We start from the raw sequence: 12033 nt of genomic DNA, 5'->3' as shown, positions 1-12033 counted from the left end.
TGCTGGCATAATGAGACAGCAAGAAAAAATCTGGAAACTAAACTTCATTTTCACCCTTGACTATTGTATGACACGCACACATCAATGAAAACGAAACACATTTTTGCTATAAATTCAGTTAATTTTAGTTAGTTTTGTGAACACTTATTACAGTTTTAGTTAGTTTTCCTTTTTTTGTTTTTGTTTTTATTTCCATTAACGAAAATGTTTTTTCACTTCTAGTTTTCGTTATTTCGTTAGTTTTCGTTAACGACAATAACCTTGGTGTTCATGAATGATAGCACGAAGAGTGTTAGGTGTTTCTCAGCCTGAAACAACTGCAATGCTACAGTTTTGGAGAAAAGGACAGTTTAAAAAAACAGAGAGAGAGAGATGTGTGTTGTTTTAAGCAGTGATGAGAATAATGAAAAGAGAGGAACACAAAAACATACAGAAAATGCATTAACCCTACATGCACATACACATGCAATGACACTCATGAAGACCAGACAGCATCTTTAGCATGAGATTCTGTTTGTCATCTTGTCCAAGTCACTAGTAAGATGAAAATGATACATAGACTAGTGGACTGAATATTATTAGTAGGACAGATGGTTGCATCATAGAGGAGAAAACAGAATGCTGAAGAGGGGTCTTGCATGAGTGAGCTGAGTGAGCTGATTGTGAGTTTCTGGTGTGTGAAGAAGTTTTAACATGGCACACATTTGGTTACATGAGAAGAAACTTATTATGTGATGAGACAACAGGGTTATGCTGTATGTTGTGTGTGGCTGATTGGATGAATGTTTGAGATTAAACTGGCTGTTGATTTGGCTTTTGTTACTAAGTTGAGCCTGCCAATCCGGTTGTTCAGTGATGACGCGACGAATCCTACTTCTGGGCCTAAAGTAGTCTGCGTTTAATATGGTTTTTGTGTTGTTAACATGTTTAATGTTATGTATTTTCTTCTATTTGATCTCAAAAAGCTCCTAAAACAGTCAGTGATCACTGTTGACCTCCCTCGGCTTTTATTACCGCTAATCATTTATTTAAGCTCAGTTTTTAAAACCTTAGGATGTAACTACAGCCCAGCCCATGCAGCATTATATGAATGACTAACCTCGTATTGTGGATGGATTATCTCAGTTGTTCTCCTGGCTGAAGTTTGGTCCTTTTACAGCATCCTGCCATGCGATTACATTTGTTCCTGACCACTGAGAACACTCACGTTAACTTTTATCGAGTGGAAAAAAGTTAGCTTGTTTATATTATGCTAACATAGCTGTGTCGCTAGAGGTCACGTAGCACATCATTATATAGCAGCTAGCCAAACTTCAGTAACCCTACAAACGTCACTGCTGTTTAGTTTTCTGTCTTCATTTATGCTGGAAGTGATAACAGAGCAGTACGTTTTAATTTGCTTCCAAAACCCCGCAGTCAGGACATGCTATATTGTATTTAGATAGAAGCTAGAGAGCTAACTCCCTGCTAACTTCTAACTCCGTTAAATGTCATAAATTCCGTTTTCATGCACTCAGAAAAATTATGGTTCTTAAATGGTTCTTCAGATGTCTTCATGGTTCTTTAAAGAACCATCATACGTCAAAGAACCTTTTTATTTTGTTGATGGTTCTTCAGCTATTACAAATGGTTCTTTAAAGAACAAAAGGTTCTTCATCCTTAGCAATCTAAGTTTGATGGTGTAAATGGCATAAATATTTATTCACTATAATGAGGCTGTGAATTATACTGTGTGTTTTCTTTGTGTGCATGTGTGTGCGAAGGGAGAGGGCGGGATACCTGGCAATTACCCTTTAAGAGAAGATGGTAGGAAACTGAATATTCAAATAAAAGTTAGAAATATTTGCTTAAAAATATACTGGTGGCAGGGGTGGGGGCCAAAGCCTAAAGACCCTAACCCCCCCCCCCCCACACACACACACACACACACACCCCTAACCCCACAAACACATTATGAATATGGTGCGTTAACAAACAGTAGGCACAATACACACATTCAAATACTGTACTTTAGTTTTTAATTTTAATAAAGCATTACTATTTTCTACTCCAAGGCATTACTTTTGAGATTATTATATATTTTTGAAAATATAGCATAATGATAATACTAGTTATTGTAAACTTTACAAACCACCCAGCAGTATGTAAAGTCAAATTATAAAATACAAGTAAATAACAATTGCAGAACAGAATGTCAGTGTAATGAACACCAGGGCCGGCCCGTGGCATAGGCCGTATAGGCAAATGCTAAGGGCGCCGTCCATCAGGGGGCGCCACGCCAGTGCCACAAATGTTGAAGAAAAAAAAAATTGGTACTATTATTTCTAAATACAAAAAATAATCCCACGTTAATTAAAATGCAAAGTAAAGCTTATTTAATAGAAATATTATTTGTTACAACATTACGCCCCCCCCCCCCCCCCTCCCCGCACGGTGCGCCCCCTCCCTTCCCGTATCATGGTTCCTTTTGGACGTCATCAAAAAATCAACACAAGATGTCAAAAAGGCCAAAACTGTCAGGTGCCCAAGAAAGAAAAAAGAGAAAAGAAGAGGAGGAGAAACGAGAAAAAGACAGAGGTAGGTAACGTTAGCCTACATGAAATTATTTGTCTGAATGTGATAGTAACCTAAATTTTTAGCATTAAGCTAATGTTACATGATTCGCTAATTGCTAATCAATAAATAGCTAGTTAACTGTTTTAACGTCAGTTAATATTGTGGAGGGGGCTAAATTGTTATGGAAAATAATAATGTAACGTTAGGTAATTACAGTACTCCCACCTTTCCCACCATTCCTCATTTGTATTCATCTTTTAAGCAGGTGTTTTTTGTTTACATTGTTATTGCCTTCTGGTTAGCTAATGTTTACCCTGCAGGTAATAGTCACTTTTCTTTTTTTCTTTTTTTTTTTAAATCTTTATTTCCACCCCTGTATATATTATAGTTGTAAGCCTAGTTGTTAAAGTGCACATCATTAATGTTAATTAAGCAATATCACATGAGAGGGAATGCTGTTTTTTAATATGAGCACTGCTGTGATTCGGTCAAAGATAATCATAACATAACATTCTCATATGATATTATACTGTTACTTTGCATTCTGCTATTCAGCATTTCACTGTAATGATGACAATAAATTGAATCTAATCTAATTTGCATATCAGTTAACATCATACATATATCTCTTTGGTTTTTCATTTATATTATATCATTTCATTTTATTCCTGGAATCATATGTTTTTATTATTAGACTTTAATACTCAGTGGTGTCACATACTCCTCTCTTCAGATGCACTGTTGAAGTTTCTAAATCCCACCCCTGGGCCATCTACCACATCTACCGCTGCTGCCTCCACTTCAGCAGCACAACCCAGCCACGATGCAGCGGCATCAAGCGGTCTTCCTGTTGCCTCCACCTCAGCAGCACAACCCACCAGTTTTGCAGCAGCATCAAGCGGTGTTCCTGTTGCCTCCACCTCAGCAGCACAACCCAGCAGTGATGCAGCAGCATCAAGCGGTCTTCCTGCTGCACCAATAGACCCTGCTGACTGGCCTTCTGCTTTAACTGAAAAGGTACGAACAGAGTTAGTTCACAGAGGTCCATTTGTAATTGATAGTGACTTCACATTCCCGAAACAGAAAGACGGGCGAAGGTGTCAGCATGATTATTTTAACAGACTCTTAATCAATGGGGAAAAGGTGAGAAGAACCTGGCTTATGTATTCGAAAAAAGAGGATAGCTTGCACTGCTTCTGCTGCAAAATGTTTTCCAAGAGAGATTACAAACTGAGTAGGGAAGGTCTGAAGGACTGGAAAAATGCAAGCCACTTGCTCAAGGTCCATGAGGATAGCCAGGAGCATAATGCTCACATGGCAACATGGAAGGACTTGGAGGTCCGTTTTGCGAAAGGACTCACAATAGATAAACAAGAGATGGCACTTGCTGAGGCTGAGAGAAAAAGGTGGCGTGAAGTTCTACATCGTTTGGTGGCAATAATTCAGTCCTTAGCTGAAAGAAACATGGCTTTCAGGGGGTCCACAGACACATTAAATAAACCAGACAATGGCAATTTTCTGAAAGAAGTGGAGCTTATGGCCAAATTTGATCCAGTGATGAAGCAGCATGTCAGTAGAGTAGAAAGTGGAGCTAGCAGTCACATACATTATCTGGGAAAAACAATCCAAAATGAACTGATTGACACCATCAGTTCAAGAATAATAAAACGCATTGTGGAAGATATCAAAACATCAAAGTATTTCTCCATCATTTTAGATTGCACACCTGATCTGAGTCATAAGGAACAGCTCTCTGTCATAGTCAGGATAGTGTCACAAGAAGACATACCACAAGTTAAAGAGCATTTCCTGGGCTTTCTTGTTGCAGAGGAATCAACAGGAGATCATTTGTCAACTCTCATGCTAAAACGGATAGAGGAGCTTAACATTCCTTTTGAAGACTGCAGAGGACAGTCCTATGACAATGGGGCCAACATGAAGGGAAAAAATAAAGGTGTTCAGGCAAGGTTGCTTCAGCTAAACTCAAGAGCTTTTTTGGTCCCATGTGGTGCCCACACTTTAAATCTGGTAGTAGCTGATGCTGCAAAAAGCTCACCAGATGCCCTTGGCTACTTTGGGCATTTAGCAAAATTATTCAAGCTCTTCTCAGCCTCCACCCATAGGTGGGGTGTTCTCCTGAAACATGTGAAAACCACCTTGAAATCATGGGCTGAGACCAGATGGGAAAGCAGGATAAAAAGCATTGAGGCAGTCAGATATCAGGCTCGGCAAGTCAGAGAGGTGGAGGTGAGGGAAACAGCTACAGACCCTGTGGTCAGAGTTGAAGCCCAGTCTTTGGCTGAGGAGATTGGATCCTATCGTTTTTGCATTTGTACAGCCATCTGGTATGACATTCTCAGCAAGATCCAGTATGTGAGTAAACTCATGCAGTCGCCCTCCATGCAGCTAGATGTGGCTGTCGACTTGCTGAAGAAAACCAAAGATTCCCTCACCAGCTACAGAAACACTGGATTTTCTGATGCACAGACAACGGCAAAGGAGATGTGTGAAGAAATGAATGTGGAGGCTGAACTCAAACAAAAGCGATTGAGAACCACCAAAAGGCACTTCGGTTATGAGTCTCCAGATGAGCCCATACAAGATGCACTTAAAAAAATGGAAACCACATTTTTTAATGTGGTAGTGGATACAGCCATCTCTTCACTTGATGAGAGATTTCAGAACCTTGGAGAGGTGAATGACAAGTTCGGAGTACTCCTCAATTTCCACAACTTACAAAAAGAAGAGCTGCTACAGCAGTGCCAAACACTGAGTACTACTCTGACCCATGACAGCCAGCCGGACATTAATGGCACAGAACTTGCAATGGAAATGCAGAATTTCCCACCATTGCCATCAAAGAACATGACAAACATGGAACTCTTGACCTTCCTGCATGAGAAGAAGCTGGCAGAAATTTACCCCAACATGTGGGTTGCTCTGAGAATCTTTGCCACTCTTCCTGTTACAGTGGCTGCTGCTGAAAGAAGCTTCTCTAAGCTCAAACTCATTAAAACCTACCTGAGATCTACTATGATGCAAGAACGTCTCAGTGGACTTTCCATCATAAGCATAAATCATGTGGTCTAAAATCAGTTGTCATATGATGATGTTGTAGATGACTTTGCTGCGAGAAAGACTAGGAGAGTAAGGCTGTAGCAGGTGATGTGAGGTTGATGAGGGGGTGGTGTACAGTAATTTGTAAGTCATTCTAGTTAATGCAGTATTAAAAAGCACAACTAGAGAACTCTGTAGTATCCCCTTTTTTGTAATATAGTTGTTAAAGTCATACTGGTTTATTTAATATCTTGTTTTGTGCAGTGCCTTATTTATATTGTATTTTTAATTTATTTTGTCCAACTTGTTGACACGTTTTATTGTGTTTATATATGTAAAATTTATTGTATTTCATATATTCATTTTTTATTTTTTGTATTCATTTATTTATTCATATATTTTTTTATCTTGTTAATTATTCTGATTGTGAATTTGCTTTCTTTAAGTAAAAAAAAAAGGTCAAAGACAAAGCTATTCGGTTTCTTGTGAGTACATACACTACACTGCCGATGTAGGGGGGGCGCCACCTAAAATCTTGCCTAGGGCGCCAGATTGGTTAGGGCCGGGCCTGATGAACACACTTCGTTTTGACAAAGCGCACTGCTTAGGTAAATGATCTGAGTAGTTCTTCATCACTGAGCAATTTGTTAATATGTGTTTCGAGCCAAATAAATGACAGGGAGAGAGAGAGTGACGTCAGAACACGTCATACTATAACCTCCCGGGAGCGGATGGAGAGGGTCAGTTGTTGGGATGCGCATGCGCAGACAGAGTGCGCGAGCGGCGGGCCTTGACCTTTCGGGGAAAAAAAAACACTTTCTCACGGACGGTGACAGCGAAACGGATAACAGTCTTCAGTACCTGCTGGACTTTGAAGCTGTGGATTCTGGGACTGTTGGAAAAGGTAAAACATTTCCATTAAAACCTTATTACTGTTTTGTTTTTGTTACTCGTCATTGTAGCTTGCTGTTAATGTGCTAACAGTAGCGATTAGCTAGATACGTGCCGTTGAGGTCAGCGCAATTTAGTATCCGGTATACAGAAACTGTTTTCCTAACAAAACCACTGTTATAATTAAGTGAAGCTGCTCCCAGCTAATTTCAACCTTTGGCTTCTAAAATATGTGGTTCAATTGCATGCTGCATACATAACCTAATGTCAGCTAGACCGAAATTAAAATGTAATATATTGTTAAAGTCACTAAAATGGCGCCTGAAGCCTGTTGTGACGTGAGCTCTGTGTCTGCTCTAGAAACTCTGAAATTCTGTAGATCTGAGCCGTACATTAAATACTCACATGAACCTGTACTTTGAATTCTGTATGAGCTGTATAAAATGCAGCTATGCATAAGAGTTTTGAATGAATAATTAGATTAGATAACTCTTTATTGTCTAATCAAATTATATAGAAATGAATAGAAATGTGACATGAGAAGGTGTGTCTTTGACTGTTCCTGTATAACTTATTTTCGGACTAGTTGACAAGTTATGCTCCGGTCATTTGATGTTTCCAAGATAGATGTTCTTTTGTAGTATAGTTAATTTTTTTGTATATTTCATTTATCCACCATCATACATACAAGCTAAGAAGAGGTCGTTATACTAACAAGAGGTATCAACGCTGGGCCAAAGTTCAGCACATGGTTAAAGTTTGTAATCCAGCCAGGGTGTAAATATCACTCAGCAGCCAGAGCTGAAGCAGGCAGCATCAACACATAAATCTACTCTACCCGGCGTAAATCACAAGAGCACCTCTGACCAAAAAGCTGTAGATTTTTCTTGTTTGCACAAATTAATCCAGATTCACATTAATTGTGTTCACAGCGCCAACAAAATGAGGAAGAGGAGGGGCAGAAACACAATTAGGTTGAATTACAATTGGATGGAAGGCGAGGACAAGGAGAAGGAAGCTTAGGATGAGGAGGAAGAGAAGCAGCAGGAGCATCTTTAGGGATCCCTATCATGTCATTGAGGTTTGTTTCATTAATATGGTCCTCTCACAAAGAAAGATGACTTGTTTTAGTTCGCCTACTTCCTGTATTAAATAGTGATGTGCAAAATGTTGTGAAAAACCATGGAGCAGGTACGTATAGTGCATCTGCAGGTAAATGAACATCAAATCTCTAAGACAGAGTGAAATCTGTATATTTATCACCCTTATGATGACACCCATGTCAGCCATTGGTTTATGGACTTTGTATTTTGAAGCCTCAACATTTGCTTTATTGCTGTTGCTATGTTGGGACCATATTAGGATGAGGGATCAGAATCTGGAGTCATGCACACTATTGTTTCATTTAGTGTGTATCCATAAGATTCGTACAGCAGATCCAAATTGTGCCTTGAAAACAGGAAAGTCGTCTGCATAGAGGAGAACTGTAAAGCAGGCTTGTACACAGTGAGGCTTTGTGCACTCGTTTTACTTCTGTCACCCTGTTTTGATGCAGATTTCACTTGAAATCAGGCAAAAACTGGACTTATTTTTTATAATGTGTTCTTGTGAATTGATTGTGTATCGCATATGTTTGATTTGACTTTCTGCAAGACAACAGTCGTCCACTGGCCAAAAAAGTTTTCCAAATACCTCCACGTGATCTAGCCTGGATTTAGAAAAGAATAGCAAAAAAAACCTGCACCTCCTGCTTCAGATGCAATTTGTGTTTCTGTGTTCAGAGGCAGCGGTGAGAGGGGAGACCTCGGCTCATCCAGCTGGAGAGCTTGACCAGGAGGAGTCGAACATTAACTCAGCTCTTCCAGGGCACCCTGCAGACTCGGCTGCTGGCATCGGCGAGGGATGACGTGAACGCCAAACTGGAGTCCATCACAGGTCAACTGCAGGTATGCGAGTCAGACCTTCTGAGGGGGGTTTCACTTTTCTCTCTTCTTTATAATTGACTCTTTTCTCTCTCTTTCAGCTCCTTGTCTCAGAGTGGGAGGGATTTGAAGCACAAAGGGAGGAACTTGTCGTTTGGTTGGCTGATATGGATGTCCGCCTGAGAGGTTGACCAGCTGACAGGAAACACCAGTGAAAAACTGAAACAAGTGCAGGTGTGGGCTTGTTTTGATATGACATATTTGATATGATACATACGTCAGAGACATTGTCCTAAACTGGACTAACAAAGGACCATGAGTACAACATGAAACGTACATTACATAACGTAAGGCTGAAGTTCATTGATCATTTTAATCATAAACTGGTTGAAATGTTTTTACTGAACATGCAAACATCTGCTGATGAAAATGGTTGATTTATTGGTCTGTTATGAAGCTATTGCTATTTCTAATGTGTTTTATCACTTTTTGATGTTTTATTAATTAAACAATACATGTATTATTTGTTGTGTTATCTGTAGCTATAGTATTTATATATATTTATTTATAGTATAGCAAATATATTTAATTATTACTGTTTAAAACACTAATATGTGACATGTATTAGTAGTGATGTTGTGCTGAGGGTTAAAATGCCTTTTTGTCTTTTGGTATACTACAAAATGACAATAAACCATTAATATATGTCTATGCTGTGCTCGTATTTATTTTACCCTACTCAAATTCAATTTATGATGCATTTTATTTTGAAAGATTTAAAATGGTTTTTTAAAGAACCACTCAAAAAAGGTTCTTTAAAATGGTTCTTTTAAAGAACCATTTGAAGGACCTTTTTAAAAATGGTTCTTTAAAGAACCATTTTTAAAAAGGTTCTTTGAAAAACCATTAAAGGTGCCCCAAAGAACCATTTCTTGATGGTTCTTTGGGGCACCTTTAAAGGTTCTTCAATGAACCACTGAAAGAAATGGTTCTTCAAAGAACCATTGTTTGAAAGGTTCTTTGTGGCACCAAAAAAGGTTCTTCTATGGCATCAGTCTAAAGAACCACTTTTGGTTCCAGTTGGCACCTTTATTTTTCTGAGTGTGGATGCCTGGATGTTAAACTCAATTGTTATACCTGGTAGAGCAGAACGCTGATCATTTTATTAAAGATGAAAGACTTTAGACAGTTTTTCAACTCTCAGTAATGCCATGGTGATCGTTTGATATATGGACCTGCAGCGGAGTTTAGACCCAGACACGGCTAGTGACATCAGACTGAACAACCGGATTGGGTTTGGTATGATTTATCCCCCTGAATTGAAGAACACGTGTCGTGAATGTCACGGACCCGGTTCCGGGGACTCGGGGTTCGTGAACAGTGTGGACCTTTATTGTTATTAGTGTATTGGATGTATGTTTGCTGCACTGTGCTCTTGTGTTCCATGCTGGTGTGTGTGTGTGTGTGTGTGTGTGTGTGTGTGTGTGTGTGTGTGTGAGGCTGGAGGATGAAGGACAGCCACCTGCAGGCCTGATGGGCGTGGCCCTGCCAGCTGCTGGTCATGCCTAGGTTCCCACACACCTGCCTCTGATCAGGCCCGTCGGGGGCGCTACTTAACAGAGCGATGGAGCTTCCTCCGGCGCAGGATCCTTGAGTTAGACTCCATGTCAGTGTTTAAAGTGCTGTTCAGTGTATGCCTGCTGGAGCTGGTGCCATAACGGCTGTCTGTTGTTTTTCCTCAGGAGGACAGCGGAACACAGGACTGCAAGACACACGGGGTGTGTGAAGGCACAGGGGCAGAGAGCACGGGATACCAGCACTTGGGAGAAGACACGTCACGGGAGTCGAGGGAGCACTTTTGGAGATTTAATGTGTGGTGTACAATTACCTCACTGTAAATAAACCCACTGTTCATTCCATTAAGTCTGCATTTTGGGTCCTTTCTCCTACATCCCCCATGGTCTGCCCTCCAGACCGTGACAGAGAATTAACAAGGCCTTTCTTTCCTTTGCTTTCCTTTATTTCCTTTATTTTATTTTTATTTTGTTACTCTCATGGTACACTGAAAGTTTTGTTTGATAATTTTTCTGTCATCTAAGCAGATCCAAACGTTGAATAGACAGAACTACACAACATGTTGTTGTGAACGGTTGCAAAGTGAGTTTCTCCAAAATTAAAATGGGCTCAGGAGAAAGCCACTTATTTGGGACAATTAGACTTGAACAAGGCTAAGCATCAGGCTTTCAAATGAATTAAAAGTCTGTCTTGGTCTTTCTGTCTGTGAAGGTTCTCAGTCATCCAGGTCATCGTAGTCAAAGGAGCTTGCAAAGAAAAGCGTCTGGACTTCTTTAAGTTACTTGAAGACGTTTCACCTCTTCTCGGATGAGAGGTGAAACATCTTCAAGTAACTTAAAGAAGTCCAGACGCTTTTCTTTGCAAGCTCCTTCGTCTTGGTCTTTCGTTAATTAATAGGCTGGTGTGAAAAATTGCTGCCACACCGCCCCTTTGGCCTGTGCTTCGAGATTTCTGGTAGTTAGAATGACTCGGGGGTGTTGATTCATTTAAACTAACATAATCATCCTGCTGCAACCAGGTTTCTGTAAGGCAGAGTAAATCGATTTGTTGATCAATTATTAAGTCATGTACTAACAGAGACTTGGAGGAGAGAGACCTAATATTTAATAATCCACATTTCACTGTTTTACTCTTTGGTTCAGATGTGGATACTGTATTGTTCTTTCTTTGTGATTGTTTATGTTTAAGTTGTTTATTGCTGGTTCTTAGTTTGTTTTTTGTCTTTTTGGGAGCTGACACAGTCTCTATGGAGATGGGTTTTTTTGGGAGGGGGGGGGGGGTAGCAGGAGGAGAGAAGCTGCAGAGAGGCGTGTAAGACTGCAACTCTGCTTCCTGGTCCCAACTCTGGATAGTCATATTTTGGGGGGTTTAATAAATTTGTCCATATTTCTAGAAATGAGAGCTGCTCCATCCAAAGTGGGATGGATGCCGTCTCTCCTAACAAGACCAGGTTTCTTCCAGAAGGTTTGCCAATTATCTATGAAGCCCACATCGTTTCTGGGACACCACTCAGACAGCCAGCAATTTAAGGAGAACATGCGGCTAAACATGTCGCTCCTGGTCTGATTGGGGAGGGGACCAGAGAAAACTACAGAGTTCCACATTGTTTTGGCAAAGTTACACACTGATTCAATATTGATTTTAGTGACCTCCGATTGGCGTAACTGGGTGTCATTACTGCCGACATGAATTATGATTTTACTGTATTTACGTTTACCCTTAGCCAGCAGTTTTAAATTTCCTTCAATGTCGCCTGCTCTGGCCCCTGGAAGACAATTGACTATGGTTGCCGGTGTCTCTAGCTTAAAATGTCTGAGAACAGAATCACCAATTACCAGAGTTTGACCCCCGACAGGTGTGTCGCCGAGTGGGGAAAAACGGTTAGACACATGAACAGGTTGGTGGTGTACTTTGCTTCCTCCTCACCGTCACCCAGCCGCCCTCTTTCCCTAGTTGCTTGGGGTCTGCCGGGGAACAGCTAGCGGGGCCTACACTATCTTCGGCTGCACCAGCTACAGGGGCCTGGCTAGCT

At 40.4% G+C, this 12033-nt stretch overlaps 2 long non-coding RNA genes across 2 annotated transcripts; both read left to right on the top strand.

Moving 5' to 3' along the window:
• Positions 1 to 6396: 6396 nt before the first annotated feature.
• LOC146683753 (uncharacterized) lies at positions 6397 to 8880 on the top strand. The gene is made up of 4 exons (XR_014917563.1): positions 6397 to 6517; positions 7437 to 7585; positions 8286 to 8450; positions 8528 to 8880. It is a non-coding gene; the product is annotated as an uncharacterized LOC146683753 (long non-coding RNA).
• Positions 8881 to 9395: 515 nt separating this feature from the next.
• LOC146683752 (uncharacterized) lies at positions 9396 to 10349 on the top strand. Its single transcript, XR_014917758.1, has 2 exons — positions 9396 to 10092; positions 10169 to 10349. It is a non-coding gene; the product is annotated as an uncharacterized LOC146683752 (long non-coding RNA).
• The last annotated feature ends 1684 nt before the right edge of the window (positions 10350 to 12033 follow it).

Source organism: Copadichromis virginalis, linkage group LG22 (assembly GCF_057382275.1).
Source record: "Copadichromis virginalis isolate Kocher_CV1m ecotype Utaka linkage group LG22, C_Virginalis_male_GT1.1, whole genome shotgun sequence".
In the NCBI taxonomy this organism is placed as follows: domain Eukaryota; kingdom Metazoa; phylum Chordata; class Actinopteri; order Cichliformes; family Cichlidae; genus Copadichromis; species Copadichromis virginalis.
Note: the sequence above shows the minus strand (reverse complement) of the source record. Positions and strands in the feature narration are given on the sequence as shown.